Source organism: Trachypithecus francoisi, unplaced genomic scaffold (genome assembly GCF_009764315.1).
Source record: "Trachypithecus francoisi isolate TF-2019V2 unplaced genomic scaffold, Tfra_2.0 Lachesis_group16, whole genome shotgun sequence".
NCBI classification, from domain to species: domain Eukaryota; kingdom Metazoa; phylum Chordata; class Mammalia; order Primates; family Cercopithecidae; genus Trachypithecus; species Trachypithecus francoisi.
The window spans coordinates 8,458,950-8,483,845 of NW_022681461.1; the positions used below are offsets into that span (position 1 = coordinate 8,458,950).

Below are 24,896 nucleotides of genomic sequence, written 5' to 3' on the forward strand. Positions count from 1 at the left end.
AAGTGGAGGGCTCTGAATGCCTTCTGGGGAATTTGGACTTTGTCTGATGTCCTTTCATGTGCCATTGTGTGTGTTTAATTTTCTAGTCCTGCTTTACATGAATTATGTTTACAACTTAATGAGATCTATTTTTAGTGACTACATCAGAACTTTTATAGCCAATGGTATTGACTTTCAAAGTGAAACTGCCTTTGTAGAATTATAATGAGAGAAATCTAACATGACTGACTCCATCTTGCTTCTAACCTCACAGGCTAAACTATTTTTTTTTTTTTTTTTTTTTTTTGCATATTTTAGCACAGAGGCCAAGATAACCACGAGAGGAATTTAGTTTATAGTTCAACTTAGAGGCAAGGGAAACTGACCTGCCTCCTTGTCAGGAGGTTGAAGCCGTTCATAAGAGGAGGCTAGAATTATGGAAGGGCCTGAACTTTCCTAAAGAATAGGCAGGATTGAACAATGACCTGCCATTACTGAGCATGTTTTCCTGTAAGTTGCTGACTGCCCTGGAGTCATGTAACTGGGGATTGCAAGATTCATAACTTCCCCAACCACTCCTATAGATAACATAACTATAGTGAAACCTAAAGAACTGGTCTTTGAGACATTTTTTCAGATTTAACATCTCAGTAAACCGAGAGACACCACCTGGTCTTGAGAACTTCCCTTTCTTCTGGATGACTCAGCTTCAGGAAGACAGCTTTAGAGGCTCCTGTGATTTTATCCCCAGCCAATCCACTGTTCCAGTGCCCCAGACCCCTGCTCGCCAAAGTACCCTTAAGAGATCCCAGCCTCTGAGTCCTCAAGGAGACGAGTTTGAGAAATTTCTCCCTGTTCTCGCTTAGCTGACCCTGTGATTATTAAATTCTTTCTTTGCTGCAACATTTGTTCTCATTGTGGGTTTTTTTGTTGTTGTTGTTCGTTTATTTCAGGGAATCAGGCAACAAGAACTCGTTGGGCTGTGACAAAAGTAGGCATTAGGGAAACTACATTTTTATTTTAATACTTTTTATGATTTACCAAAGCATTTTTAGAACCAGCTAATTTGTTTTTTCTATTCTTCCCTGTCCCCTCCCTTCCTTTCTCACTTATTGAACATCTAGATTTTATAAAACGGATGTGATATAAAATGTATAAAAAGGATATGGTTAGTTTTAGGTGTCGCCTTGACTAGGCTATGGTACCCAGATAGGTGGTCAAACACAAGTCTAGAAGTCACTGTGAAGGTATTTTTTTTTTTAGCTGGATTAACATTTAAATCAGCAGGCTTTATATAATGCACATGGCTCTCCATAATGTGGGCAGGCCTCACCTAATCAGTTGAAGGACTTAAGAGAACAAGACCAGCCTCCCCTGAGAAGGAGGAATTCTGCCTCCAGACTGGCTTCCTACTTAAGCAGCAGCACAACACTTCGCTAGGTCTCCAGCCTCCTGGCCCATCATGCAGATTTTGGACCTCACATTATACGTTCACAATTGTGAGAGCCAATTCTATAAAATAAATCTTCTCTCTCTCTCTGTGCACACACACACACACACATACACACACACACATATACCCTATTGGATCTGTTTCTGTGGATAATGCTAATATAATAAATGAATTCAAGTCCATTAAGAAGCATTTGTTGACAACCTACCTTTTGATGGGAATGATCCTGACCTCTGTGCACGTCCATGCAACCAGGGAGCAGACCATCACAGACTAGTGTGATGGGGCACAACGTAGATATGTGTGCGGAGTGTTAGGGGAGACCGTGGCTAGAAGTGACAATGTTGGCTTGGTGGTAGGATAAGGCTTTTTAGCAAAGGCATGATTAGGGCTGGGTATTGAGTTGACTGATGCTCATGTCCTGTAAGAACACCAGTCATGGCCCACACCTGGAGGGACAAAGTGAATGAGGACTGAGGGGGCTCCAGGGGTTTAAGGGGTGATTCTTGTCAGCACACAGAGCTTGGTACACACAATGGAGAGAGTCAGTTGGATTGCTGCCTTTGGAATCAACCAAGCCATAAATCCTGACCTTCATGTGACTGACTGATGGCTTTTGCAAATGAATTTTCTCTAACTGTATAAATCCAGAGTATTAGGCAGTAGGCAGAGTTCCTGGGAGGTACAGAGGACCATGACTTGCTGCCACAACCAGGAACAGTGCAGCCAGAGAAATCACCCAGCAACATCATGGGCCCTGCACTGGAGGCCACAGTCACAGGGAGCAGACCCTGAACTCGCTCCCAGTCTTAGTTTCCTGGACTTGCCAGCCTCACTTGCCTTCTTGTAAGTGTTCCATGCTCTGTACAGGGAAGGCATGACACAGGTGTGGGAAGGCTGCTGGGGGAGCCTGTCTACAGCAGGAGCCATGACCAGCTGCTCAGAGTAAGCCCAGGCCACAGCCCTGCTCCTCTGCTCCTCTGCTCCTCTCATCTTTTTTTTTTTTTTTTTTTTTTTGAGATGGGGTCTCACTCTGTCGCCAGGCTGGAGTGCAGTGGTGAGATCTTGGCTCATTGCAACCTTCACCTCCCAGTTTCAAGCAATTCTCATGCCTCAGTCTCCCGAGTAGCCCGCACTACAGGTGCGCACCACCATGCCCAGCTAATTTTTGTATTTTTAGTAGAGATGGGGTTTCACCATGTTGGCCAGGATGGTCTCGATCTCAACCTTGCAATCCACCCTACCCAGCCTCCCGAAGTGCTGTGATTACAGGCATGAGCCACCGTGCCTGGCCTCCTCTCATCTTTTCATTTCTGCATTCAGTACATGTCCTGCGAATGCTTGCTTAGCACAAGTCTTGGTCAAAGGAAGTTTTCTTTGGAAAAATAAGTACCTTAAGTTACACTTAGAAATAGGTTAGAAATGGTGCCACATTGTGCATCCCCAGTATTCTCTAGCCCAGCGATCCCTGCAGGCTGTTTCAAGGAAACCTTCTACAGCAAGTGGAGGGGAGACTCTCATTAGAGATGAGACTTCCTGCCAATTACAGCCAAAATACATGCTATTGAGGCACGGAACACTTTTGTTCCTAATTCTAAGCTATTTTCTTTATCTGCTTTGATTATAAGTTCTCATTTTCTTTACAACAAAAACTTTTAATACTATAGAATTCTAGTGATTTAGTTATCACTGGAGAATTATTTCTAGGAGCGTGTGTGATTTCACCTGTTTTTACGTCTAGATGGTTTAGGATTTACTTATTCTGTGAAAAATCCCTTGTCACTGTGGTGCTCTCAGGTCAAAATATAGTTTTGATGTTACAAATTTTGCAACCTCGTTGCAACAGATTTTGCAACCTCATTTGCAACCTCAGTGGTGGATGTCTGCCTGTGGATTTCCCTTCTTGCAATAGATTCCCAAGGCATTCCAGGTAATACAGGTTAGGGTGGTCAGTCACACTGTCCTACCTTCCCCATGCCAAGGATGACCTGTGACCTTAGTTGGCCACGCCCAGCTCTTTTCAGGGATTGGTGTGGTTATTGGTGGAGGGAGGATTTTGCTCTTCTCTTTGGATGTTGTATGTGGTAAACAATATGAGCCTGGAGTTGCCCCTGGCAATCTTTGCCCTCAAGTGGAAAGAGCTGGCCTGAGGTGAACGTGACAGAGAGGAGAGCAGCCCCCAAACCTGGAGGGGACAGATTTCGATGACATCGTTTGAATTCCCAGGGCCAGCCACACCTGAACCCAGACTCATACCTCTAAACCAATGAATCACTTCCAGTTTTTCTTTGCTTAAGCTAGTTTTAAAAAATTATTAAAGTTAAAAAATTTTTAAATTGTGGTAAAATACACACAACATAAAATTTAGCATCTTAACCATTTTTAAGTGTATAATTCAGTGGCATTAAGGACATTCATATTGTTGTGCAGCTAACACCACCATCCATCCCCAGAACTCCTTTCGTCTTGCAAAGCCAAAACTCTGTTCCCATTAAACAGCACATCCCCATTCCTCCTCCTGCAGCCTCTGGCAATCACCATTCTACTTTCCATCTCTATGAATGTGACTACTCTAGATACATTTCATATGAGTGAAATCACACAGTATTTGTTTTTTTTGTGTGATTGACTTATTGCACTTAGTATAATGTTGTCAGGGTTCACCCCTGTTGTAGCATGTGACAGAATTTCCTTCCTTTGAAAGGCTGAATAATATTTCATGGTATGAATGTGACACATTTTGTTTATCCATTCACCTGTCAATGGATGAGGGTGACTTCCACCTTTTGGCTATTGTGAACAATGCTGCTGTGAACATGGGTGTATTATTATTAAACTTAAAAGAGATCATTACAAATTTGTTACAGTGGGTAGATGAAGTCAGACATGAGCAGGGCAGGAGAGGGCCCCATCACCCAGGAATGTCAGGCGACCATCAGGTGATGGTCAGGTTGTTGTTAACTGTTTCTCTAAAATAAGAATTGGTCTAATTGGTCGCAGGCAGTGCCGGGGAAAGGCAGTCTCCTAGAAGACAGAAAAACACCTAAAGTTGGTGATCAGCAGCTTCCTGATAAGATCTCAGGAGTTGAGTGAGTGGCCTCAAGCATGCGCAATAATAAGCAAAATAGTGGAGTTTAACTGGTGTATGACCTTCTTCTAGGAACACTCGACTGATAAGGGAAGAACGCTTCAAGTGAGCATGTGTACAACTTCAGCAAACACACTGCGCATGCAGCCCTTCCCAGTGCTGGCAGGTCACTACACATGTGGACAGCTCACCCCACAGGAAGAATTAGGGGAGAGGTAATGCAACCCTGGAAGCATGCCAACATCTAAGACCCAAGTCAAAGGTCAAACTATGCCTTTGAATCTCTCAAATTGCCCTCTTGGCCCTCTTCCAAGTATACTTTACTTTCATTCCTGCTCCAATAAACATTCACTCCTGCTCTAAAACTTGCCTCAGTCTCTCACCCTGCCTTATACACCTTCGTCAAATTCTTTCTTCTAAGGAGGCAAGAACTGAGGTTGCTGCAGACCCATACGTGCCGCTACTAACATACTTCGGTGCTGTGTGACTTGGATATGTTCCCTAGTGCTAACAGATTCACATTGTAAACAAAAATAAAATCCTAAGCTCCTCAACCAACCAAACAGACATTTTCTGGGCAAGGGAAACCTGAAAAACTAAATTTAAGGCCATGATGGGAAGGGAGAGATTAGACACCCTCATTATACCACCTCACTTTTGGAGCCTAGGCACAATTGACCAGCATTAACATTAAAATAGAGACCATAAGACTGACAAAACAGACTCTTTGGCAATAAGATACCAAACTCCAACTGGATTCTGGTACAGCCTCACATACAGATTATGGGCCCTAAAGGAAATTAAAGTATTTTACCCCAAAATATATTTCTTTGACATATTTTGAAATGGTCCAGCAAAGCTGTCTGTTGTGGGCAAACTTGCCTCTGTAGAGAATTTCCTTTCCTTTCTAGGTATTTCCTAGATCTAGGAGAGTTTTAACTAAGAATCTGACACCTTTTCACGTCTGAAAGGAGACATTTACCATGTACTCTTTCCAAAGCTTCCACTTAGAGGCTTCATCTATATAAGAGCTTCATCTACATCTCCGCTTCCACAATGCTTCTCCTCTTACCTTCAAGCATTTCTTTATCCTGACTTTAACTCTTTAAGCAGTGTTTAACTTTTCAACCATTTGCTAATTAGAAAACCTTTGAATCCACCTATGACCTGGACCCTCCTCTCTGAAATGATCAGGTGATCAGGCAGGCAGATCACCTGAGGTCAGGAGTTCGAGAACAGCCTAGCCAACATGGTGACACCCCGTCTCTACTAAAAATATAAAATTAGCCAGGCATGGTGGTGCATGCTGTAGTCTCAGCTACTCAGGAGGTTGAGGCAGGAGAATCCCCTGAACTCGGGAGGAGGAGGTTGCAGTGAGCTGAGATGACGCCATTGCACTCCAGCCTGGGCGAGAAGAGCAAAATTCCATCTCAAAAAACAAAAACAAAAACAAACAACAACAACAACAAAAACAACAAAAACTCAAGCTATACCTGACCATCTCTGGTGCACTTTCTCAGGACCCCTTGAGGCTCTTCCCCAGACCATGACCATTCATAAAGCCTCTGAATAAACCCCTTTAAGTATTTTACAGAGTGTGGCTTTTTTTTGTCAACAGCATACAGTTGTAAGAAATAATATAGAGAGATCCTGTGCACTTTTTACCCAATTTTCCCCAGTGGTAGCATCTTGACAAAACTGTAGTATAATATCTCAGCTACGGAAACTAATAAAAAAAATAGAGAAGATCACCAAAATTAAGTTTTTTTTTTTTTTTTTTAAAAGTAACAGTGAAGGAAAATGTTGACACTGATACAATCCAATTCTTTTATTCAGAATTCTTCTGTTTTATTTTGCATGTACTTGTTTGTGTATGTGTGTGTGTGTGTAGTTCTGTTACCAGAAAGAGGTCCTGATCCAGACCCCAAAAGATATATACCCATTTTTATGGTATATATCTTGATTATATGCTAAATAAGGGGTGGATTTTTCATGCCTCCCCTTTTTAGTCCATAGAGGGTAACTTTCTGATGTTGCCATGGCATTTGTAAACTGTTGTGGTGTGGATGGGAGTGTAGCAATGAGGATGACCAGAGGTCACTGTCATTGCCATCTTGCCTTTGGTGGGTTTTAGCCAGCTTCTTGACTGCAACCTGTTATCAGCAGTTTTTATGACCTGTATCTTGTGCTGACCTCCTATCTCACCTTATGACTAAGAACGCCTTAACCTCCTGGGAATGCATCCCAGCAGGTCTCAGCCTCATTTTCCCCAGTTCCTATTAGTTGCTCTGGTTTAAATGCCTCTGACGGTTTTATGCAATTTTATCACATATGTAGGTCTGTGTATCCACCACCATCGTCGAGATATGGAATAATCCATCCCTACAAGCACCCCGTGTTCTCCTGTCATGCTCACCTCTCCCTGCCTCCCTCCACCTTCCATAGTGCCTGGCAACCACTAATCTGGTTTCTATAATTTTGTCATTTGGGGAATGTTATTAAATGAAATCATACAGTAGGTAATCTTTTGGGACTGGCTTTTTAATTTAGCATAATCTCTGGAGATTCAGCCAAGTTGTTGCTTGTGTCAGTCATTCATTTAAAAAAATTACTGAGTAGTACTTTGCACTATACCACACATACCGCAGTTTATTCACTCATTGAAGGACACTTGGGCTGTTTCCAGATTTCAGCTATTACTAATAAGGCTGCTATAAATATTCGTGTGTAGGTGTTGTGTGGATGTAAGTTTTTATTTCTCTGGGATAAATGCCCAGAGTACAAATTGTGGGTCATATGGTATTTTGCACGTTTGGTTATATAAGAAACTGCCAAACTGTTTTCAGGGTGACTGTACCATTCCATATTCCCAGCAATGTAGGAGTGACTCAGTTTCTCTGTATCATCCCCAGCATTTGGTGTTGTCACTAACTATTCTGATAGATGTATATGTAGTGATATCCCATTGTGATTTTAATTTGCATTTCCCTAATGACTAATGGCATTAGACTTATTTTCATGTGCTTATTTGCCATCTGTATGGCCTCTTCAGCGAAATATCTGTTTACATTTTTTACCCATTTTCTAATTGACTTCTCTTAATTGTCAAGTTTTGCAAGTTCTTTGTTTATTCAGAATACCAGTCTTTGGTTAAATACATGGTTTGCAAATATTTTCTCCTGGTCTCTAGCTCATTTTTTCCCTCTTAAAATTTATTTCTGAGTTTTAAGTTTCTCTGGTGACTTTTTTTCTCCCTCAATTTTTCCAAATTATTTTCTCTACTTCTAGCCTCTCTCTGGTTGTTTCTTCCTGTTAAGGTTGGTGGAAGCATAACAGGAATAGGGGAAGAGGAATACAATAGAGGGGGAAACTGAAATAGTAGATTTGAAAATTAAGATGAAGAATTAAAATTTCTATCCCTAGAAGGAACCTCAGGGAACTGGTGATGGTGCCACTTGGGAGAGAGGCTGGTAAGTGGGGCATACTTTTCATGATTGAATCTTCGATTCCTCATGATGTGTTACTTACTTGTAAACATCTCTATGTCTCTTCTCTGTCTGTCTTAGCAAAAGCAGAATATAACTTCCAAACAAATACAGAAGAAAAATAAGAAGAAGAAAGGATTACCAATTTAACTGAAAGTACACAAAAAACTAAATCAGATGAAATAAATAACCAAATATATCTGCAATCACAAGGAATGAAAATGGATTAAATACATCCAATAAAAGAAATGTCATTTGAAATAAGAAAAAACAATTACGTTCTATGGTTTATGAGAGAGACACCTAAAACATAATAAGCAAGATATGTTGACAGGGATGTGATGGACAACTTTTTCTGATAGTAACCAAAAGAAAAATGGTAGAGAAATACAAAATTTCAATAAAATAGACTCTGTCATTACTTGATGATAAAAGAATAATTTACCAGGACGATACACCAATCTTGAAACTATATGACCTAATAACTCATCTTCAGGGTCTATAAAGCCCAAATATACAAAGACAGTGGCAGATTTTAACATCTCTTTCAGATTAATCAGACAAATATTTAGTAAAGATATAAAATATTTGAAGGGCAAAATTAAAAGCTGTAACTAAATCACGTTCTTAGAATCTTGTGCCATACAAATAATTGCTAGTATTTGTTGAAGGCTTACCATGTGCTAGGCAACATTGTAGGTTCTTTACATGACCCGCTCATGCTAAATCAGAACATAATGAGGAAACTGAGGCAGAGACAAGTCGAATAATTAACCTAGGATTACTCAGCTAGTAAGTACTAGTAAGTACAGAGCTGGAATCCCTACTCACCTGATTCCGGAACCCAAACTCTGGAATTAGAGAAATTAGATATTAATGAATCAGCCATTCAACTTAAGAAGGTAGACAAAGAGAATACAGTAGACCCACAATAGTAGAAATAAAGAGGTAATAAGTGTGAAAATGTAAATTAAGGAAATGGAAAACTAATTTAAAAAATAGAGAAGATCAACAAAATTAAGTTATTTTTGAACAAAAGTAATAATAAAGGAAAATACTTGAGTAACCAAATCAGGATACGAAAAACAGAGGGCTTTTAAACAATGTCAGTAAAGAGAAGGGGGCATAATTATTAATATAATACAAACAAAAAAGAGTAAGAGAATCTAAGGATTAGCTTTGTGCCAATGAATTTAAAAACTTAGATGAAACTGACAATGATCAAGTAACCAAAACTAACACAAGAAGAAAGAAAAAACTTTAATGGTCCTGTAATGGGTTAAGAAACTGAGTTTGTGGTGAAAGGTCTATCCATAACTTTCACCCTTCACCTTTTTCCCAGGGTCAGCTAATTTGTTAGTGTGCTTTGTCAACATCAAGGAATATGTAATCCCTATTTTATAACAGTTCTGGAGAACACAAAATGAACTATGGTTCCCTAAACCACAGGATGGGTATATAATATTTTTCTTAAAAAGATATAAAAAACATAATTGACATACAATAAATTGCACATGTCTAAAGTGTAGAATCTGATTAATTTTGACATACAAATATGCCCATGAAACCACTATTATGATTGATATAATTAACACATCCATCATTTTCCCTTCATAGGCTCACTCCTGCCGTTCCCCACCTCCCCCATCCCTAGGCAGCCACTTGTCTGTTTTCTGACACTGCTTATGGGTTTGCATTTTCTAGAGTTTTATGTAAAGGAAACTCCCTTTTTGTCAAGCATCTTTAATGTCATCTGATTACTTTGAGATTTATTGATATTGTTATGTGTATTAATATTTCATGCCTTTTCATTGTTGAGCAGTATTACATGGCTATGCCATGATTTATCAATTCAACTGTTGGGTTAGTTCCAGGTTTTGGCTATTCCAAATAAAACTGCTATGACCATTCATGTAGAAGTCTTAGTATATTTCTCTTGTGTAAATACCCTTCATTTCTCTTGTATAAATAGGAGTAAAATTGCTGGGTCATATGGTATATGTGTGTTTAACTTTTAAATAAAAATGCCTCACTGCTTTTTTTAAAGCAGTTGTACCATTTTACATCCCCACCAGCAGTGTATGAGAACTCCAGTTTTTCTGCATCCTCCTCATCAATTGGTATGGTTATCTTTTAAAATTGTCAATATTCTAATAGGTATGTAGTGGTATCTCATTGTAGTTTTAATTTGCATTTCCCTAGTGATTAATACTGTTGAACTTCTTATGTGCTCATTTGCCATTTTTATATTTTCTTTGGGTGAAATGTATTCTAATATTTTATTCATTTTTTATTGAGATGTTTGTTTCTTACCTGAAAAATCATGATCAAAAGAAAATGATTATCGTTTTATACCACTAAGTTTTGAGGCATTTTTTGATGCAGTGATAATAACCAGAACAGCTTGTCAGGTTAGAGGGTGCAAGAGACTACTCTACGATTGGCAAGAGTGCAGGAACCTGGAGTGCCTGACCACTGGGAGGACAATGGGCCCTCCCCTGGTGAGTCTGTGAGAGGACCACCAAAAACCAGGGACAGAGCAAGAGCAGTCTGGGAGACAGGATGTGTTGTCCACATTCAGGGAGTTGCAGTAGGAGGGATCTGTCAGGGCTACCACCTAACTGCTTTGAAAGGGCTTGTTTTAGGTTGGGCTGCTATAAGAAAGTGCCATAGTCTGAGTGACTTAAACAATGTCAATTTATTTCTCATATTTCTGCAGACCGGAATTCCTCAATCGGGTGCCAGCATTTTTGGGTTGTGAGGAGGGCTCTCTTCTGAGTTGCAGACTGCCACCTTCTCCTTGTGTCCTCACATGACAGAGCGCAGAGTGGAGAGGCAAGCTGTCTCGTGACTCCTGTAAGTGTACTGATCCCATTCATGAGGGCTCCACCCTTATGAGCTCATCTAATCCTAAATACCTCTCAAAGACCCCCACTTCCTAATACCATCACATTGCGGGGTAGGGCTTCAACACAGGATTTTGGTGGGGATACAGACATTCAGTTCCTTACAGTGCTTCTGAGAGGAAGAGTTGGCATTTGATGGCAGCCAGTCCCAGTAAGGACTTAGTTGTTTTGCAATAGTTTCTGTCAGGTAAAGATTGTTACCCCATCACCTTTCTCTGGCTGAGCCCAGATAAGTCAGAAAGACCAGCTGGCCAGTGGGGGTGACAGTGACAAGCAAGAAGGAGGAAGCTTGACAGCAGGTTCCTCCTGCAGCTCTGCTCAGAGAGAAAAGACAGGGCTACCCAAATGAGACTGTACTGGTCACTTAAAATGACTGTAAGAATTTTTTTTTTTTTTAACCTGGGAGTGGTCTGCAAGTTTGGGGGCCTGCCCAAGCAGAGGCAGTGCTGATGAACAGCCTCTGCTGAGTAAATTTTTAAAGAGATAAAGGGAAAGCAAAAACAAAGATGTGTTTTTGTTACATTGCATCAGTTGAGCTTGTTGGGTGTGTTTTATAAACATGCACAACACATGCCTTTTTAAAGGGTCTCTAATATCCAACATGCAAAGGAATATTGAAAAGCATTTACTATCTATTTAAGGATGGATAAGTAGTGCACAGCAGTCAGCGACTGGTTGAAAATAAGTTTTCCTCTGGCATTTCTCTATTATTGCTATTTATATGCAGGGTGTCTTTATTTTCATAAGATATTGCACACCTGTAGGAGCCAATGCTGGTTGTCTTTTCTCATTATACTGAGACAGGGAGATGGAGAGTCGGGATATAAGTGTGTCACTAAAGGGAGCCTGGAAAGGATGTCCTCAGGGAGGGAACAAGCGCTGATTGCAGGAGTCTTTGGAGGAAGTGGGAGGGAAGGCAGGGAGAATGAGCCATCCAGATAGGCTCCTGGGAAAACGGTGTCTTCCCCGGGGGTCTGGACCCCACACGCTGCACTCAGCGGAAAGCCCGGATCCAAGGTGGCAAAGCTTAGCCATGGGGTGGTTAGTCTAGGTGAGGGAGGGCAGTTCCAAACACCCAGAGGAAGGAGTGGGATCCAGAGCTGGTAAGTGGAGCAAGTCAGTGCACCTGAAGCTAAGCTTTCATACCACATTGCACAGACTCACCTGATGTTTCCTAAGACCATTCCTTTTGAAAAAGCCAAATACTGTCTTGAGAGAGTGAAGGTGAAAAAGGCAGAGACAAACAATGGTGGGGACCAGAAATCAAGGAAAAATCCAGAAGGGGAAAAACTGTTAGTAGTGTCGATCCCATCCTCCTCGCTGTGGCAACCACTTCCTACCTTTGGAATTTTGGGAACTGCAAAGGGAAAAATGCTTTTTTTTTCTCAGCATCCATCCACTTAATTTTATGCTGCGTTGCTCTTTCCTCCAGCGTTGAATGTTTATGTATCAAGTATTCAGGTGTTTAAAATTAATAGAGTTTATGGTACCAGAGATTCTTGTGACAACACTGGAATGTTTCAAATAACATCGCTGATAAATGTGCTTGCAAAACTCATGTTTCTGGGGAAGAAAAAGTCTGATGGAGGAGTCTGCATTTTCATTCTCTTGCCTTGTGGGAAATCCAGAGGGAGGACACTAAGTACGATGGTAAAGACCTGAGATCAATTCTCCCATGCTTCACCTGGTGCCAACCTCCTTCCTTCATAGTCACTCTCCACTGAAAATTCTGCTTTACCAGGTGAAGGGTGGGATGTTGTTATTTACGTGCTATGCCATCTCAGAAATGCCTCGTTAGGTGATTTTGTTGTGGGAACATCATAGAATGTGCTTACACAAACCTAGATGGTCTAGGCTACTACACACCTAGGGTATATGCTTTGCTCCTAAGCTACAAACCTGTGCAGCATGTGATTGTATCGAACACTGTAGGCAATTGGAACACAGTGCTAAGTACTTGGGTATCTAAACACAGAAAAGGTATAGTAAAAATGTGGTATTATAACCTTATGGGGCCATGGTCATATATGCAGTCCATTATTAACCAAGATGTGCTTTGCAGTGCATGATTGTATTGTAATTTGGGGGAATTGTATTTTATATTTGCAGTTCCTGCAACACAACATTTGAATAAATGAACCAACTATATCAGAGCTGTTAAAAAGGGGCATGAAGTAGAAGCAGTGTAGAATATGGAGTCATTTTTTCCCAGCAGAAACACTGAACAATGGAAGCCCACTGACAACTTCAGAAGTAGATTCACTCCCCAGCACCGCCTCTCTTCTTCCCTTTTCATCTTTAAAAAAAGAAAAGGCAGATTTGGATTCATGCCTTGGGAAGCCCTTGCTTGAGCTCTTTATTGCCGAATGGTCCTTCCTAGATTATCTTTCTCTCTTGGGAGACGAGGTAATGAGATGACAGGACGGATTTCGCTGTGTCACGGTTCTGTGTTGTGTCAATAACATCTACTTTCCCCGGTGGGAAAAATGAGGTTAGCTCTCAGCACCTTTGGTTAGAGTATTTCCGATTTCAGGGGTTTCTGTAGCCAGCGCTGTGGTTTTGGGCGGAAGAAAGCGCACGCCTTTTGGGTTCGGTGAGGTCTCTCGGTGCGCCCCCGTGTGCCCTGGGCGTCCGCCGGCGACTGCAGCACCCACGTGCGCCCAGCCTCCGCCGCTGCCTCCTCAGCCCGCAGGGTTTACCCTTGGGGAGAATTTGACAGAAATAGTCACGACTCGCAGATTAACCCTATGCAGATCGGGCTCCGTTTCCATAACCACCCAAGTCAAACGGCTCCTGGAGTGCAGGGTGAGGGTCCAAGTGGCACACGTTCGCCATTAAAATGACAAAGACCCAGGGCCGAATCGGAATCGCTTATGAATCCGATGAGTTTCTCGGCGAAATTAAAATGGATTAAATCCTCTTACTAATGAGAACTTAGAAACGATAATGCTGAAACAATTCGTAGCCTGCTTTGCGCGTTGACATGAGCAGTGACATTTCAGGAGATAATGGTGCAGCAATGGGCGGGGTGGGGGAGAAGCGGGAGGAGCAGTCAGATTTTCCGAGTGAAATATGTCCTTAATTGGCTGCCATGGGTGGTGTGTATTAGCAACCACTAGAAAAAGCAGCACAGACTTAGAAATTGGCTTCCTTTTTTATTGTTGCCTTCTACTAAAATATAATTAGTACACTATAACCAATGTACATTTATACATAAAGTATATTGCTGCTATATGCAGGACTAAACAGTTCAAATTTCCTGCAAGTAATTTAACTATTTTGCATTCTCAAGTTTCTTTTTTAAAAATGAGGTTAGTGAAACCATATTCAACAATCATTTAAAAACAGACATGTTTTGTAAATGTATTTTAAAATGTATGTGTAATATCACAGTGTTCACATATAGTGCCACAAATGGCTTTTTGAATTATTTGTAATTTCAAAAGACATTTTCATTTTAATCCTGAGGTTAGTTTGTTTATTAAGAAAAAGCAAATGATATATTAAAATAAGTATAGTTTAACAGAAGGAAATGAAAGATGGTTAAGTAAAAGTAAGTATAGTTTACATAAAATTTAACTTGTGTAAGTAGACTATATGAAATCACGTGATTTCCCTTGTCTGATCCCTCAATCTATGTTTAAGATCAATCCCTATTGAACGGAAATTTGTGTTCTTTCCTCTTTTTATGACTTTTTATTTTGCCCACTCACAGCATGAGAGGATTTAAAATTTTTTCATATTGAAAAAATGTTCAAATATGATAATAGATCATTTTCTAAAGTGTGGATAAAAATATTTTTAATATATTTAAGAATATTATGAAAAACATTTTAGTTTTTTAAAATTTAATGCCAAAGTCTAAAACTCTCTCCAAATTAGCTATTTAGACATGGGAAAGAAGACACAGCAGAGATGTTTGAGGTGAGAATTGAAGGATAAATAACTTTTCAGAGTGGAGTGGGCAGGAGATAGAGAAGCCAGCCTGTGTGCAAGAGCAGAAAAGAAGGACATAAAGTCAGTCTGGTACAGCAAAGGAGCCAGGGGCATCAGACTTAGGTTTCAGAGTGAATCCTGTTTAACTAGCAGGTGACCTTGGTAGGTAACATAGACTCACTAAGCCTTAATTACCTCACACTAAAATGCAGGAAACAAAAGTAACTGTCCCACAGGATTGTTGTGAGGACTACATGAGCATAATTACCCGAGACTCATCCAAGGTGCTGCTTGACTCAGTAGCTCATTCCTTTTGATTGCTGAGTTAGTACTCACCATGGAGGTATCACAGTACCACACACTGAAAGACACTTCGGTAGTTTCCCCTTTTTGGTTATTCCAAATGAAGCTGCTGCTGTGAACGTTTGTGTACAAGTTTCTGCATGGAAATACGTTTTCTTTCCTCTGGGGTAAATGCCTAAGAGTGCAGCTGCAGGGTTACATGATAAGTCCATTTTTAGTTTTGAAAGGAAAGGCCAGACTACTTTCCAGAATGGTTGTACCATGTTATGTACCCACCAGCAACATATGAATGATCCAGTTTCTCAGCATCTTCATTAACATTTGGTATTATCACTATATTTTATTTTAGCCATTATAATAGGAATGTAGTGATAGTTTTTTATGGTTTTAGTTACATTTTCCTAATAACTAATAAAGTTGAACATCTTTCCATGTGCTTGTCACTTGTATATTCTTTCCAACAACATGTGTCTTTATATCTTTTTCCATGTTCTGATTGTTCACACTTTTTAACGTCATGTTTTAAGAGTCCTTTATATATTCTTGAGATGAATCCTCTGTCAGTTATGAGACTTGCAAATATTTCCCCAGTTGTAACTTGTCTTTTCACCTTGTTAACAGCGCCTTTTGCAGAGAAACATTTTTCATTTTGAAAGGGTTCAGTTTTTTAAAATCAATTTTTCCATTCATGCATTGTGCTTTTCAAATCTAAGTACTCTTTGCCTAGTTCTAGTCCAAGATTTTCTCCTCTTTTTTTCTGAAGTTTTATAATTTTACACTTTAAGTTAATGATCCAATATGAGTTAATTTTTAAAAATAAGGTATGAGTTTTATCTGTATTCCTCTCCCACCTCCTTGGATGTTCAATTACTCCAGTACAATTTGTTGAAGAGACTGTCCCTCCACCATTGAATTTCTTTGGCTTCTTTGTACAGACCTAGTTTGGAATTCTCTGTTCTATTTCATTCATCTATGTGTCTATCCCTCTATTAGTACCACACTGTCTTGTAGCTATAGAGTAATCCTGAATATCAGAAAGAGTGATTCTTGCCTCCCTATTCTTTTTTTCCAGAATTGTTTCTGCAATTCTAGCATCTTTCCCTTTCCACAGAAATTTTAGAATAGGATTATATATGTATATACACCTTACTGATAAGAATTGTGTTAAGTCTATAGATCAATTTAGGAAGAACTGAGTCTCTCCAAATATATATAAATATATATATTTGAGATGGAGTTTCGCTCTTGTTGCCCAGGATGGAGTACAATGGCGCAATCTTGGCTCACTGCAACCTCTGCCTCGTGGGTTCAACTGAGTCTCCTACCTCAGCCTCCCAAGTAGCTGGGATTACAGGCATGCACCACCATGCCTGGCTAATTTTGTATTTTTAGTAGAGACGGGGTTTCACCATGTTAGTCACGCTGGTCTCAAACTCCTGACCTCAGGTGATCCACCCACCTTGCCCTCCCAAAGTGCTGGGATTACAGGCATGAGCCACTGTGCCCAGCTCCAAATACTTAGATCTTCTTTTATTTCTTTCATAAGGATTTAAAAAAATTTTTTTATCATAAATCTATGATAGAAATGCAAGTGACTTTTGTGTGTTATACATAGGTCTTATATCCTGTGATCTTAATGATTTATTAGTTTAAGAAGGTTTTTTGCAAATTCCTTGGGATTTTCTAGGTAGACAATTATGTCATTTGAAAGTAGGAACGATTTTTTTTTCCTTTTCAATCTGATTGCCTTTTATTTCTTTTTCTTGCCTTATTGCAATGCCTAGAACTTCCAGTGATCTGTTGAATAAGAGTGGTGAGGGTAAATATCCTTGTCTTATTACTGACCTCAGTCTTTCACTGTTAAGTGTGATATTAGTTGTAGATGTCTTTTATTGGTGCTCTTTATGAGGTTGAGAAAGTTTTATTTTATTTATATTTTATTTCTGATGAGCTGAGAGTTTTTAATTATGAATGAATGTTGGAGTTTCTCAAATATTTTAATTGCATTCATTGATATAATTATGTCGATGTGTAGCCTGTTAATATGGTAGATTACATTGGTTTTCATTGGTAGATTTCATTGATATTAAACCAGACTTTTTATACATTGTTGGATCCAATTTGGGTTGGATCCCAAACAAGGGATTTCAATTCATGAAATATTAATGAGATGTGTGAGAGATACTGGTCTTAGTTTTCTTTTTCCATGCTGTTTTTGTCTGGATTTGGCTAAAACCCAGTATTACTCTAATGGTTAATACTGGCCTCATAAAATGAGTTGAGAACTATAACTTCCTCTTCTATTTTCTGGAAGAGAGTGTGTAGAATTGGCATTAATTCTTTAAATGTTGGTAAATTACTCCGGTAAAAACATCTGACTTTGAGATTTCTTCTGGGGGAGCTCTTAAATTACAGATTCAATTTCTAGTGGCTATAGGACTACTTAGATAATGTGTATCATCTTGACTGGGTTTTAGTTTTTTTGTGGTTTTTGAGGAATTGGTACATTTCTTCTAAATTGTTGGCTATATGAATGTAAAGTTGTTCACAGTAATATTCCCTTATTTTTCTTTTAATGGCTATAAGATCTGTTGTGATATCCTCCGTTTCGTTTCTGATATTAGTGATTTATATCTTCTCTTTTTTATCTTTGTCATTTGCTAGAGGTGTATCAATTTGATTGATTGTTTTCAAAGAACCAGCTACTTGTTTTATTGATTTCCTCGATTGTTTTCCTGTTTTTGATTTCATTGATTTTTGTCTCTTCACTTTATTATTTTCTCCCTTCTGCTTTCCTTGGATTCGTTTTGCTCTTCTTTTTCTAGTTCCTTGAGGTAGCAACATAGATATTTGATTTGAGACCTTTCTTATTTTCTAATAAAACTATTTAGTAGTATAAATTTAACTCTTGACACTATGTTTATTTGCATCCCACAAATCTTGGTAGGTTGTATTTTCTTTTTCATTTGATTTCGTGTTTTAACATTTCCTTTGAGGCTTCTCCCTTTGACCTATGGATTTGACCCAAACATTTAGGACTGCTATTTTTTTTTGCTGGATGGATCATTTCATTATCATGCAAGGTTCCTCTTGATCCATAGTAAGTTTTCTTGCTTTGAAGCCTACTTTATCTGATTTTGATATAGCCACTCTTATTTCCAATGTTTGCAGGATATATTTCTTTCTAGCCTGTGTTATTTATCTGAAGTGAGTTTCTTGTAGATAGCATATAGTTATAGTGTTTTTTAATCCACTCTGCTCATCTCTGTATTTTCTTTTTTTGTTGTTTTTGTTTGTTTGTTTTTTTTTTTTTTTTTTTTTGTTGAGACGGAGTCTCGCTCTGTCGCCCAGGCTGGAGTGCAGTGGCCGGATCTCAGCTCACTGCAGCTCCGCCTCCAGGGTTTACGCCATTCTCCTGCCTCAGCCTCCCGAGAAGCTGGGACTACAGGCGCCCGCCACCTCGCCCGGCTAGTTTTTTGTATTTTTAGTAGAGACGGGGTTTCACTGTGTTCGCCAGGATGGTCTCGATCTCCTGACCTCGTGATCCGCCCGTCTCGGCCTCCCAAAGTGCTGGGATTACAGGCTTGAGCCACCGCGCCCGGCCTGTTTGTTTGTTTTGAGATGGAGTTTCACTCTTGTCATCCAGGCTGGAGTGCAATGGCACAATCTTGGCTCACTGCAACCTCTGCCTCCTGGGTTCAAGTGAGTCTCCCGCCTCAGCATCCCAAGTAGCTGGGATTATAAGCATGAGCCACTGCACCTGGCTAATTTTGTATTTTTAGTTAAGACAGGGTTTCACCATGTTGGTCAGGCTGGTCTCGAACTCCTGACCTCAGGTGATCTGCCCTCCTTGACCTCCCAAAGTGCTGGCATTGCAGGCATGAGCCATTGCGCCCAGCCCATCTGTGTGTTTTCACAGGTAGATTTAGATAATTTATGTTTGAAGTTATTGTTGATAGCCTCAAGTATACTATTTTAATATTTGCTTTCTGTTTATTCTTTCTGGTTCTCATTCCTCTGTTTCTTTCCCTCTTTCTTTTATTCCTTTCTGTGGATTACTTGAACTTTTAGTTTCGTATTTATTTATTTAAACTAGAGTGTTTTAGTATATTGCTTAGTACAGTTTACTTGATGATTGAGGTAGGTATCACAATATACTTATGTAACTTATTAGTCTACCGTTACTGACATTTTACTAACTCAACTGAAGTGAAGAAAAAATAATTCCGTTGAGATCCCTTTATTCTCCGCAATTTCTAAGTATAATTATCTTAAATATTTCCTCAACATACATTGAGCACTGCATCAGACGTGTTATAAGTTTTGCTTCAATCACAAAATATAGTTATGGAAATTCATGAGATAAGGATAGGCTATCGTATTTACCTCTAATTTGAGCCATTCTGTTGCTCTTTTTTTTTCATTTCTAAGGGCCCAGCCCTCTTCTGTTGTATTTTCTTTCTGTTTGGAGAGCTTTCTTACTTATTTTTAAAGGGTAAGTCCTCTAACAACAAATTATCTTAGTTTTCTTTCACCTGAGAATGTCTTTATTTTCCCTTCATTCCCAAAGGATGGTCTTTACCAGATATTGAATTCACAATTAATGATTCTTTTCTTTCAAAACTTGAAAAATGTTTACTTCCTCTGGCCTCCATGGTGTACTATGAGAAATCTTCTGTCATTTTAACTGATGTCTTTCTACAGGTAATATGCCATTTCTGTCTGGTTACTTTTGAAGTTTTTTTTTTTTTTTGTCTTTATTCATCGGAAGTTTAATTATAATGTGTTTTGGTGTGGATTTCTTTGAGTTTATCAAATTTAGATTTTGCTCAACTTCATAGGTATATGGCTTTTGCCAAATTTAGAAAGTTGTCAGGCATTATTTATTTGAATACTTTTTGAGCTTTACACTCTTTTTCCTCTCCTTCTGGAACTCCAATAATATGAAGATTAGATTTTTGTTGTTGTTGTTGCTGCTTCACAGATCTCCAAGACTCTGTTTATTGTTATTTTTTAAGTGTATTTATTTTATCTCTGTGGTCCTGGCTAAGCAAATTCTATTGATGAGTCCTTACGTTCATTGATTGTGTCCTGTCATCTCCACTCTACTACTGAGTCAGTGTGTTATTTAAAAATTTCAATTACTACATTTTTTAGTTGTATAATTTTCATTTGCTTCTTTTTATAACTTCTAATTCTTTGCTGAGATTTTCTATTTTTTAACACTTGCTTTGAGATCATTTGTAATTGTTATTCCTGAGTCTTGGTAGGATGAATACTTTTCAATCGTATTGGGGCATTTGATTTATTATGTTAGGGGAATCTGTATTTATTATTTTTATAGATTCAGGGGTGTAAGTGCAGTTGTGTTACATGAATATATTGCATCTGGGCTTTAATATTCCCATCACCCGAAGAGTGTGCATTGTACTGAATAGGTAGTATTTCATCTGCTAGGAGACTGTTGATCCTATTTAAGCCCTCTATTTTGGCAGGCAGTTATCCTGTTTAAGTTTTTAATATACCATATACTTTTTTAAATGTCATATTTAAGTTTAGCGTGTAGGTTCTAGTCTACTTTCATGGGCTATGGTTCCAATGGCAGGTGTTTTTTCAGAGCTTTTGCAATGTTATTCTGATCTGCTTCATATTTTGGTGCTGCCAGAGCTCCTACATGATTCTGCTGTTGTCACCTGCAGGAAAAGAAGGCTCTTCCATGGGCTGCCTGGTGTTGCTGACCACTTTTGAGGCCACTTTCTAGGGTAAGGAGCAAACTTTGCTTGGCTTGGGTTTTCTTCCCTGGCTGGAGGGTCGAGAGATGCCAGTCTCCACTGTTGCAGGCCCTGCAGGTAGAGTGTTCCAACTGCCTGTGCTCTGGTTGTGGAATTGTTTTTGGGTTGCCTGCTGGAGCTCTGAAGCTGCCGCTGGGCACAGGATCAGTCAGCCAAGGCTATCAGGTCCCTGTTGGGGGTCCCTACTAGGTCTCTTGGGATCTTCCTTCCCTTGTCCTTTGGTGGGGGGGTTGGGAGGTGGCTATCTTTCTTGTTGGCTTTATTTTGCGTTTGTTTTATTTCCTTTTCTGTGCTTTTCTTTTTACCTGTACCTGTTTCTTCCAGGTTGTAGATTTTTTCAAGGCCTATTCTGAGATATATGAGAGTTAAAAAGAAAACCCAGGGAACTCACCTTATTGTCATTCCTCAAGTCCTGAAGTCCGTAGTCAGTTGCTTTCTTTATTCCTGCTTTCAAATTCCCTTTATCATTATCTGCTAAGTTATTTCCAGGGTTTTTAATTGTATTTACAGGGGAGGAGCAGGGACAACTGAGTCTACAAGATCTTCTTCTGGAGCCAGAAGTCTGCAACTGACATTTTTAAAACCTAGATTATTAATTTTGATAATATGCATCCAATTGAGCTGAGGGTTTTTTCCAAGCAAAAAGATCATTGCAAAATAGTCGATTTCTCTGAATGGTTTCTAGAGCTTACTTCTAGGCTCAAGGCAGGCCAGAGGTCCAGGTAGGTGAGATGCCCAGAGCCGCCGGGAAATTCCCCTGGGTGGGATGCATGACCTGGTTCTGGAGCTCCACTGTTTCCTGACACTCCATGAAAAGCAGTAGAAAGGCTCTTTCTCCTTTCAAGAAAAAGAGGCAGTGGTGCATACATACATGTTCCTCACTTGTAGGTATTTTATTTTTGAACTTTCTCCTCTATTATTAGCAGTTTTTGATTTTTATGACAACAGCCTACATACTGAGAGGTCAAATTTCAGTAACTTTCATTAGTTAGAAAGGTGGGGAACAAATCTAATTGAACTTGTCCCCTGAGAGAAGTTCTGGGCCAGTTTAAACCAGGCAGTATAAATCAGAAGGAGGTTCACTGCATGGATGGAGGGAAAGAGAGCTCCTAAGTTAACAAGAAAGGGTCACTGGCAGACTTAGAAAAAGACTGGTCGGTTGGCAGGCTTTAGAGAGGAGCAGAGGGAAGCAGCAGGAGATGCCCGGTGGGAGGAAGAAGGGTCACATTTTTGTGACCACAGAAGTGGTGAGAGCGAGTCTAGGGCTGGATGCAGCAAATGCTTGCTAGGTTTCCTGGGCAACAGGCCCCTCCCTTCTGGCAGTCTATTAGGCTCTGAAAGGCTACCGGCAGATAAATCTACATGGTGGTAGAAGAGCATGCCTGGATCAGCCGGCTCCTCAGAGAACACCCTGGGAGGCAGCATTTCTGAAAGGCACCCATGCAGGAGGACTTGGGGAGACAGAGAACAGGGAGGCTGGGGGCCCACTGGGCCCTGCATGACTGCGGCAGCTCCTTTGGCTTGGGTGCATGGATGTACACACAGTCTGGGAATTTGTGAAGCCACTTTGCCTGGCTTAGCAGGACTGGGAACTGAAAACCACCCTGCAAGGCGGAGACTGCCATTCTCATTTGCTAAAGAAGAGTCAGCCAAGGCAGGACGCCTGTACGTGGCTGCCCAGCCAGCCAATAGCAGCCGGACAAGGCATCTTCTGGAACTTGTGGGGCTCCCCTCCTCTGGAAAATGATGACCCAGGAGGAGAAACAGAGAAAGAGAAAAATCATAGCCTAACTACCGAGCACTTTTGCATTCCACTCGGTAGGGGTGGCCCTGAATCCTTCATTCTGAGCATTTTCTTTCCTGTTGCAGGGAAGTCCAGCCTGGGCAGTTGAGGGATGTCTCAGATTGCATGGATTAAAAGCAAGGGAGGAGGCCAGGGCTGCAGGAGGCAGGCGTCCAGGAGGGATTCCTCCAAGGGAAGCTTAGAAACATGACTGCATAACAATGTCTGTGTATAAATTATAAAGGACTGTGATGTCAGAGAACATGGAAAGTTCCCTGGATGCTGGTACAGAAGATGGTTGGTTGTTTAACATATCTGAGAGAAATTCACACCCTCAAAGATAAATACAAAAGTAGAACCCAGTATTTGTGTCTGATACCTTTTCTCCTATTATGTGACCTTTGGGGGTAAATAAATCAAATGTGTCCATTTCCTCTGTGGAAAATGGGGCAAATTAATGGTGAATTCATAGCAGTAAGGTCCCCAGAACCAGTCAAAAATGCCTTATGTCCAGTCAGTGTGAGAATGTGGACTCTACTCACCAAGGAGCCTGTCGTGGAGAGGCCCAGAAAAGCAAAATGGCCCAGAATAATGTGGTTTTTTGAAGGGTGGGGAGAGTCCCTCTTTGGCATTCTGGAATAGTCCTGCTCAAATCATGTGGTTTATGTGGCACTGGCCCAGCCCTGGACAAGCAGATGTGTGTCCTTTGGGCACAGTGGTGGGCTCAAGGTCTGGCCTTCACTCACATCAGACAAATCATCATTTTTCCTGGGAGTTTAGCTCAGAAAATTCCTCACTCTTTCTGGATGGTGATGACCGAAAGAATCCCATGCATCAGGAGCCAAAGGGGCATCTTGCTTCCACATGGAGAGAGAGGACCTACCTAAGAATGAAGTCAAGGAAGGCCAGCAGGGAGGAAGAAACAGAAAAGAGAGAAAGAGAAGTGCTGACATCACTTGAACACCTGGATCCTGCTATGCCTGATGCTAGATACACCCTCTTTGGATTTCCCAGCCACACAAGCCAACACATTTCCCTTTTTAAAAAAGCTTATTTGAATTGGGTATCTGTCACTTGTAAATGAATGAGTCCCGATGAATACTGTTAGTGTAAAATATAACTGTTGTGCCAGAGTGATCTGGAATTCTCAGCTGGGTTGCCCCTAAATGGATTCCGTTGTTAGACTAAACACATGAACCTTTCATGAAGGCCTCATAATATTCTTAATAGCCGCTCAGTTGGCTAACTAGAGTCAAAATGGCTCTGATCATCAGCTAGCAGCAAGAGGGCCACTGCCTTAAATCTAAATAGGTGCAGTGCACTGAATTGTGTCCCCCAAAATTCATATATTCATGCCCTCTCCTCCAATGTGATGGTATTTGGAGGTGGGGCCTTTAGAAGGTAACTATATTTAGATGAAGTCTAAGGGTAGAACTTCCATGATGGGATGAGCGTCCTTATAAGAAGAGACAAAAGAGCTTTCTCAGGTCTCTTTCCCTTCCCTGCATCAAGAAGGTGGCTGGCTGTAAGCCAGGAAGAAAGCCCTCACCCCAACCTGACTATGCTGGCACCCTGATCTTGGATTTCCAGCCTCCAGAATGGTGAGAAATAAATGTCTGTTGTTCATGCCCCACAGTCTATGGTGTTTTGTTATAGCAGCCTGAGAAGACTAAGACAAGGGACTTAGATAAGTCCCAGGAGTGGGAATTGAACTCTTAATGTGCTTAATCTTGTCCTTGGGAAGTGTAGCCCCACACTTCAGAGGGGAGGCTTCCTTCAGATGGAATATGACTTTAGTGCAGTGGTGTGAGCCATTCCTTGTTAAGCATCATCTACTGACCATTCCCTTCCCCTGTCTTCCTTGTGTTTTTCTTCCTGAAGACAGAGGGAGGAGCAAGCAGGAGATAACACCATCAAGAGGCACTGGGAACATTGTGGAGGGAGGGAAGGAAGGAGGGAAAGAATTGAACTAGTGGAGAATAGCCTGTGACTTCTATCAAATTATGAGGCCCATAGGCCATCATTAGAGATGAGAACCTCTGCCTTCCTATGCTGGAGGAGCTCACCCAAACTTCCTGTGTCCACAGTGTGCATTTGGGCTGTGAAGTGCACTGGGAACAATCCATGTTCAGGGCTGACTTGGGGGTCTCTCATGTTCTCCATGGAGACGT

General features: G+C 40.5%; 1 protein-coding gene across 2 annotated transcripts in view; it reads left to right on the top strand.

The window, feature by feature from the left end:
* SHC3 (SHC adaptor protein 3) overlaps positions 1 to 24,896 on the top strand; it is a 298,918-nt gene that overhangs the window by 64,776 nt on the left and 209,246 nt on the right. The window contains exons 3-5 of one of the 2 annotated variants that reach the window (XR_004443385.1): positions 10,725 to 10,861; positions 20,850 to 20,912; positions 21,453 to 24,349. The exons of the other annotated variant lie outside the window; for it this stretch is intronic. The gene's annotated coding sequence lies outside the window, so the exon portion shown is untranslated. Of the gene's footprint in view, positions 1 to 10,724; positions 10,862 to 20,849; positions 20,913 to 21,452; positions 24,350 to 24,896 lie in introns of those variants that run through there. 2 annotated transcript variants of the gene reach the window in all.